Consider the following 8302-nt stretch of genomic DNA (forward strand, 5'->3'; position numbering starts at 1 on the left):
TGCACTTGCAGCAGTTTGAAGTGTCAGACGTCAGAAATGTAAGTGGCAAACATGCTTGCCTTTATTGGCCTACACGCTACTGCTTGTTCTAACACGCAAAGATATCTATTTACCTATTGCATCTGCCAGTGCCTATTTATCTAATCACACACTTAAGTCGCTGACATTTGCTAGGTCATTAAATGTTAATTGTAGGCTAGGCCTATATTTTTTGTAAAAGGGTTTAATGACAATAATGTCCTAATGTAATGTTAAGACAACTTTTCAGTTATGGTTCATCAAGCTTACTCATAAACACTCGTTGCATCTAGGCTACAGGTAGCGACGTTCTGATGACATGTATGACCATTCAACCAGTCAAGCATTTGTTGTAAAATATTGAAATTATGGGAAGTTTACATAGCTCAGGCTAAACTGTATGTTTCTTTCGTCCCCCATGCCTTTTTATTCGTCCCGATCAGGAGGGATAAATGAAACATTGCGCACATTCCACTTTTGCTTAAATAATTCCTGAACGCAGGGCTGGACTGGCCATCTAGAATCGCCACTGCGAGAGAGAGCCTGTCTAGTATGTAAAAGTACACGACCTTCCATCTGTAGTTGGTCTCATTGTTTTCTTTGTATGAACAGGTTGGTCATGATATGATGATGATGACACAATAGCCAGTGGCGATTCTAGACATTTTTAACAAGGGTGCGCACTAGTGAGGCACGGATTAATTCAAGGGCGGCATGAGGCAAGACATCCAGATAAACAGGCTCAAGATGTGAAATTAGCACAAATACATTAGGAAAACCAGGCACCAAACACAATACTCATAAATTGAAGGACAAAAAACACAAATACCTTACTCTCACATAAAATGTCTTTATATTTGAATAAAATGCAAATACAAATAACCAAACATATTAAAGTTAATTATCTGTCACTGGGCTATGCTGTGCTAAAACAAATTCTATCATGGGAATATTAAAATATATTCTATTCTATTCTATTCTATTAAATGAAACAAATATACTCATCCAAGACATTTTCCCCCACAATAACTTATACTATCTATGGCCATCTATTTTTGTAGCTGTTAAAATAATTTGACCTGCTTTTTTGTCTATTTGTTTATTTCTTTATTATTTAATATTCTATTGATATTATTATTACTATTTTGATTAATATTGAGGATCATATTGGCCTATGAGGTTCCAGGGGTGCTTTTAAACATACCATTTTAACGCAGTTTGGGAGGGACAGAAATACCTTAACAGAGCAAGCAGGGCTCGCCTTCTAACTCAGCTAGGTGACTTAAACATTGGCTACCTGCATATCACTTCACTACTTGACAGTACCCTGCATCAGGGCCAGCCCTAGGTAGCACTGCACTGTAGCTACCTGGCTGCTCTAGCTGTTGGCAGGGATGGTCAAAAAAAATACATCAATATATTTTAAAATAAAATATAAAATACCCTCATTTTAAATGTATCAAAATAAACTATAAAATACATAGCCACACCATGTCAAAATCAACTGTATTTTCTATTTTGAAAGTACCAAAAATACTCTTTAAAAGGAGCATGATATCACTTTGCAAACCTTCCATATCTATCTAATCTATTCCTTCATTAGTACACTGACTCTGTTGATTAAGTGGACAGTGTTTGAGTTTTTCAGTTTTTCTCAGCCTACGAGACATGCCATAACCTGCAAACAGTCAACAGATCAACTACTGTATGCTGACCTGCCTGTTACATCTCATCGCCTAAATACTGTATCAGAGATGCACTCAAAAAGTCACGACTGAACTTGTCAAGCGGTACAAAGTGGAGACAAGTCTCTGACATTGTCGATGCATGCCCAGATTGAACAATGTTGCAGAGCAACCACATAACTAGTTCCATGTGTTCCGATTGGATGATTAAAGTTCTCAAGAAACTGATCATTAAAATTCTCAAGAAACTTGAGGCTGGTATGAGGGAGTGTATTATGTGTGTGAGCAAGTCTGGGCAAATTATTAAAATGTTCAACGTTTTGCTTTAGGCAATACATGGGGCAACTTGTTGAAGGGCAACCACATGGTTCCAATTGGATGATATAAGTTCTCAAGAAACTTGAGGTTGGTGGAGTGTATTGTGTGTGTGAGCAACCTACATGTTACTTATCTGCCTGAATCTCAATATTCTGATCACAACAACTCTGGGCAAATTTCAAGTCAGCACCAGTGCTGCATTCATTGTTTTGCACTTTTATAATCCCATCACCAAGTGGGTTATTGGTTTTACCAAAAATATTTGGCAGTATTCTTAAACTATAAACCTATAAAGTATTTTGATACAAAATATGATGACATTTTTTTCCAACTAAAAAACATTAAATGACAACATACTATTTTTTATTTTAAATACATGGCTCTGTAGACCAGCAATCTACTTGCCGAGGAGGCTCATAATTTGAGAAACGCTGCAGATCATAGAGAGAGAAAGCATGTTTACGAAGGCAAAGAAGGCATGATTTTGTTATCACGCACTACTATGGAAATGTAACTTTCTGAAGACCGGCTCGGCCAAAAAAAAAAAAAGAAAAAAGTATGCCAGATGGCCAGTCCAGCCCTGCGTTCAGGAATTATTTAAGCAAAAGTGGAATGTGCACAATGTTTCATTTGTCCCTCCTGATCGGGACGAATAAAAAGGCATGGGGGACGAAAGAAACATACAGTTTAGCCTGAGCTATGTAAACTTCCCATAATTTCAATATTTTACAACAAATGCTTGACTGGTTGAATGGTCATACATGTCATCAGAACGTCGCTACCTGTAGCCTAGATGCAACGAGTGTTTATGAGTAAGCTTGATGAACCATAACTGAAAAGTTGTCTTAACATTACATTAGTACATTATTGTCATTAAACACTTTTACAAAATATAGGCCTAGCCTACAATTAACATTTAATGACCTAGCAAATGTCAGCGACTTAAGTGTGTGATTAGATAAATAGGCACTGGCAGATGCAATAGGTAAACAGATATCTATGCGTGTTAGAACAAGCAGTAGCGTGTAGGCCAATAAAGGCAAGAATGTTTGCCACTTACATTTCTGACGTCTGACACTTCAAACTGCTGCAAGTGCATCAAGAAAGGTCCCGCCTTAGACCATGTTAATGGCCAATCGTAGACTAGGATTTGGGGGGGGGCACCTGGCAGGGGCGTCACTAGACCTTATTCACTGGGGCACGTGCCTTAGTAAAAGTCTCCAGTGCCCCAGTAAAATTCTTGCGCTGCTCTCGCTGGAAACGGCATTCATGAGCGCATCTCCGTGCCTGATTTAGTCATGACTCGAGCCTGTCACTTACCAGCCAATTAAAAAAAATCAAGGAAAAAAAGAAAGGGGCCATAATAGCCAATCAGGAAATAGCACCTCTGTAGCTGGGTAAGATTGAACGCAACAACCAATGAAAATCGTTCACATGATTCTTCCGAGAGTTTCCTTGTACATACACAACCGCTGGAGCTCGTCACATTACTTTGAGTAGAGAGTACTGTAAGTCGTCCCATGTTTTAATGTTACAATAAATTCACAACTTCTTTGACAGAAAAAATGACAAGTTGATCGCTGTTAGAGAATGTTGCCCACATTATTAGCATCTGTTGTTCAATGCTTAGCGTCATTGTAGCCTAAATTTAGCAACAATTTACCAGCTTGTGCTCTCTCCCTCACACACACACTCACACCATGCGTAGGCTGCATGCAATTAATAATGATTTATACGTAGCCTATACTGTAAAGAGAGTCCTGTAAAAGTAGCCTATACTGTTTGTGAAGCTGTCCTACTGTAAAACTAAACATAGCCTTCTGATAAACTATTCAGAGATGGACATCAGAAAATTCTTCCTGAACAGAGGGAGAGGAACAGTGAGGAGAGATGAGGAGGATGAGGGAGGTATGATAATTGGCCACATAAACGGTAACATTAACATTTATGCTGGTAATAGCCAGTGCTGTGATTTGATCAATGGTTTAATGGCAAACTTAAATACGTTTGCTGCATTTGCAGATGTAGCCTATAATGATCTACACAGAATCAGAGTAGCCTATAGGTTTATAGATTATTATAGGCTACATTTGCAAATTATCACCAAAAGTCAGTATGAAGGCTTTAGTAGGCTATTTAATTAAGCTACAAACAACTGCAGTATTGCCAGGATGACTATAGGACCCTTGCCTGGGAGGGAAGTATATCTCAATTTTGACTAAAAATAAGCTTCCCTTGTGTTAGTAGGAAAGCCTATTAAATTCATGCAGTGAGTATAGGCCTACTTATGCCTATGTGTTTGGATGTTGCTGGATAGTGGCTGCTACAACAATTGAGGGAGAGTGCTGGAGGATGAGAAGGAAGAGGACAAGAAGGTCGAAGAGAAGGAGAAGAGGGGAGAAAGAGCACAGGCTGGGCAGTCCAGTACCAGGCAGGAGGAGGAGGAGAGAGACAGGCAAGAAACGGATGAGGACATAATGGGGGCTAGACGTAAAACTTGTATCTTTACCAGTGGTTTAATATATCCTACAGTATGACAGTGACAATAATGATTTTGAAGCTTGTACCCATAGGCTAGCTATTTATTTCATATTGCGTGCACATTCATTTTTTTTTTAATGTATTGGGAGTTGGGGGCCTGTGCCCCAGCAAAGCTCTAGGTCTAGAATCGCCCCTGGCACCTGGGGTGGCCAATCGAATCTCAAGGGTGGCCTGTGCCACCCGGAGCCACCCCTCTGGCTCCGCCCCTGACAATAGCATAAAATGCTTTTACAATTTGTCATAAAATCTAAAAGGCACCATAAACACCAAACATGATACATAACAGGGCTGGAGCCACATCCATTATCACTATATGCAGATTCCTTTGCAAGTAATTCAGTGGCTAGTATGACACAGTCACTAAAGTAAATCTGAAGTTTTGTCTTTTAAACATCGATCAATGACTGTTGATGCATACCGGTATTAAAATTAATAAATTATTGTGTGCGTGGGAAAAGAAGCATACAACACTTGAGGTACTTTTATTTATTTATTTGTATTTCATAATGGAAAACAACATGTGAAATGAGATGTGAAAATGAGATGCAAAAAACACTCTTTGATTTCCCCACAACCAATCGGAATAGTGGAAATACTGCCCAGATTTCAAGTAGCTGTAAATCAGACTGTGTAGGCCTACCGCAACACTTTGGTTGTAATAAAGCTTAATCATAATTAGTACATGGACTGAGCAGTGAATACATTCATAGGCTACAACGTCACATCACCTTAGAAGTCACATCACTAGGGATGTGAATGGGGGGCTGTATAGAGCCTACCTTTTAAAAATGCTTTGATATGATTTGAGAGGTATCTCTCTCTGAAATGCCTGTGTGATATGTAGGCCTACTCAATGCCCGTGTGATATGTAGGCCTACTTAATGCCTGTGTGATATGTAGGCCTACAGTACTCAATGCCCGTGTGATATGTAGGTCTACTCAATGCCCGTGTGATATGTAGGCCTACAGTACTCAATACCCGTGTGATATGTAGGCCTACTTAATGCCCGTGTGATATGTGGGCCTACTTAATGCCCGTGTGATATGTAGGCCTACTCAATGCCCGTGTGATATGTAGGCCTACTCAATGCCCGTGTGATATGTAGGCCTAGAGTACTCAATGCCTGTGTGATATGTAGGCCTACAGTACTCAATGCCCGTGTGATATGTAGGCCTACTCAATGCCCGTGTGATATGTAGGCCTACAGTACTCAATGCCCGTGTGATATGTAGGCCTACTCAATGCCCGTGTGATATGTAGGCCTAGAGTACTCAATGCCTGTGTGATATGTAGGCCTACAGTACTCAATACCCGTGTGATATGTAGGCCTACTTAATGCCCGTGTGATATGTGGGCCTACTTAATGCCCGTGTGATATGTAGGCCTACTCAATGCCCGTGTGATATGTAGGCCTACTCAATGCCCGTGTGATATGTAGGCCTAGAGTACTCAATGCCTGTGTGATATGTAGGCCTACAGTACTCAATGCCCGTGTGATATGTAGGCCTACTCAATGCCCGTGTGATATGTAGGCCTACAGTACTCAATGCCCGTGTGATATGTAGGCCTACAGTACTCAATGCCCGTGTGAGGGCAGCCGTGGCCTACTGGTTAGCACTTTGGACTTGTAACCAGGCGCGTAGCAAGCGTGGGGGATGTGGGTGTTATAACGTACACACTTTTGCTGGAACACGATTCTATCCCCCACACTTTTTGTCAGATTAAAATTAAAGTAAAACATGGAAATAGACGCTCCCGTTCAGAGTTGGAACCGTATCTACCATAACGCACACACAGAGAGACACAAATAGGTCTGTTGATTTGATTGAACGGTCATCCAGCCAATCACATCAAGTTAGCCAGTGAGGAATCAGGAGGAGCCGCTCTGATCAAATTCAAAGTGTGCGTCTTACAAGGGTGCGGCTGCTTGGGTCTGCATTATAACGCCTGCAGTGAGCAGATTTCAGGTAGAATTTAAATGATAATTGTTACCGCATTATGCTAATTTAGTAAACCAAAATTCACTGTCTGACTGACAGTTTTTGTTACAATGTAGAAATGCAGGGAGTCGAAGTGAAAACGGGGGTGGGGTGCGCGCACCGAGGCACTTGTTTCTGCAGAAAGACCTTTGGCTACTGTTCTCGGAGCATTATGCTTTCTCTGTCTATGATCTGCAGCTTTTCTTAAACTATGGGCCTCCTCAACAATTAACCTAATGGTACACGTAGCCGCGAAATTGAGTTATGCCCGGTGCTTCACACGTCTGATTTGCAGCAAGATTGAATTGGAACCGCGGACTGAAAACAAAAATAAACTAGATGTACCGCAGAGCGGTACAAAATATGACCGCCGCCCAGTCCAGCACATTTTTTCCACAAAAAGAAATCACGCTGAAAGGCCTATATGATTCTAACTGTCTAACTAAATTGCATTATCCACACTCAATTCTCACTGGTATCTGCTAGACAACAAGTACCAAAACATGATTAGTTCATAGATTTCACATGTAAAATTCATTTTATACAACCCCACCTCCATCTTGCCTGTTCATAATTATGAGAAATTCTTGATTGTTTGTGTTATGTTTATGTTATGTGTGTGGGTGTGTGTGTGTGTGTGTGTGTGTGTGTGTGTGTGTGTGCGTGCTTGTGTGTGTGCCTGCGTATGTGCCTGTGCATGGAAGCGTACATATGTCTACTGTGTGAGTATGTGTCATACGCAGTGCCGGCCCAAGCCTTTTGGGGGCCCTAAGCAGAATTTGATTTGGGGGCCCCCTCCCACAACGCAGTCACCTGTGCTTGGTGATAATTGACAACTTCACACTATAATGTCATATTATAAATTAATACAGTGAGGTTATGTATTAATACAGCGACTGATTATGAACTACTGTCCCCCTGGACACAGATGCATAAGGACCCTCTCCCCCTACCCTCTTTGTGCAAATGTGGGTACAAACGGGTGTGTGTGTGTGGGGGGGGGGGGGGGGGGGGGGGGGAGAGTGGGGGGGGGGGTTAGATGTGATTTCCTGTATTCTGGTGCATTTTTGGGATGGTCAGCTGGAGAAGGGCAGTACCTAAATTTGTTCAGATTCATAGCCTTTTGCTTTTTGACTTATTGGTAGTGAATTCACACAACTACTTGGGGTTCAGGGTCCCTTGACCTCTTGGGCTCGGTAGGCTCATTCAGTAATCCATCCTTGCTCACATGCCAAAAATGTTTTGGGGCTCCAATCTAGACTTCTGGCCCCATGTGCTTGGTAAACCAATGTATTAATATAGTTGTTATTTACACCAACCCTGTCACCTTTTAATCTTAGAGGGTACTAAAATCACAGATTTATTTGAAACATTCATATTCAAAGTGAAGCACTAAGGGTGGTTTACTGAAGTTGAATTGACAAATAACAAAATACAACAGCATTTGTATTTGTTGTAAACAAGTACATCAGTTTAATGATTTGTTTTTCAACAGATTTGCTGAACAAATCCGCAAATGTGCATTAAATGAGCAATTTTCAACTACAAAATAAAAACAAAATAGACAAACATTAATAATCAAAAATAAAATGTCCCAAAAAATAGATAATTATTCCTACTTCGTTCCTGGTTTTTAGGCATCTGCAACTCTGCAGTGGACAAATCTGCAATGATTAAATAAATACATAAATAAATAAAACGATGTTAAATGTGTCGTGTCATATTAACAGGCTATGTAACCATTTGCCATCAAGAAAACC

Source organism: Alosa pseudoharengus, unplaced genomic scaffold, assembly GCF_046254945.1.
Source record: "Alosa pseudoharengus isolate Yale_2024_CS ecotype anadromous, Long Island Sound unplaced genomic scaffold, YU_APseudo_1.1 YU_APseudo_1.1_scf_23, whole genome shotgun sequence".
NCBI lineage: Eukaryota > Metazoa > Chordata > Actinopteri > Clupeiformes > Clupeidae > Alosa > Alosa pseudoharengus.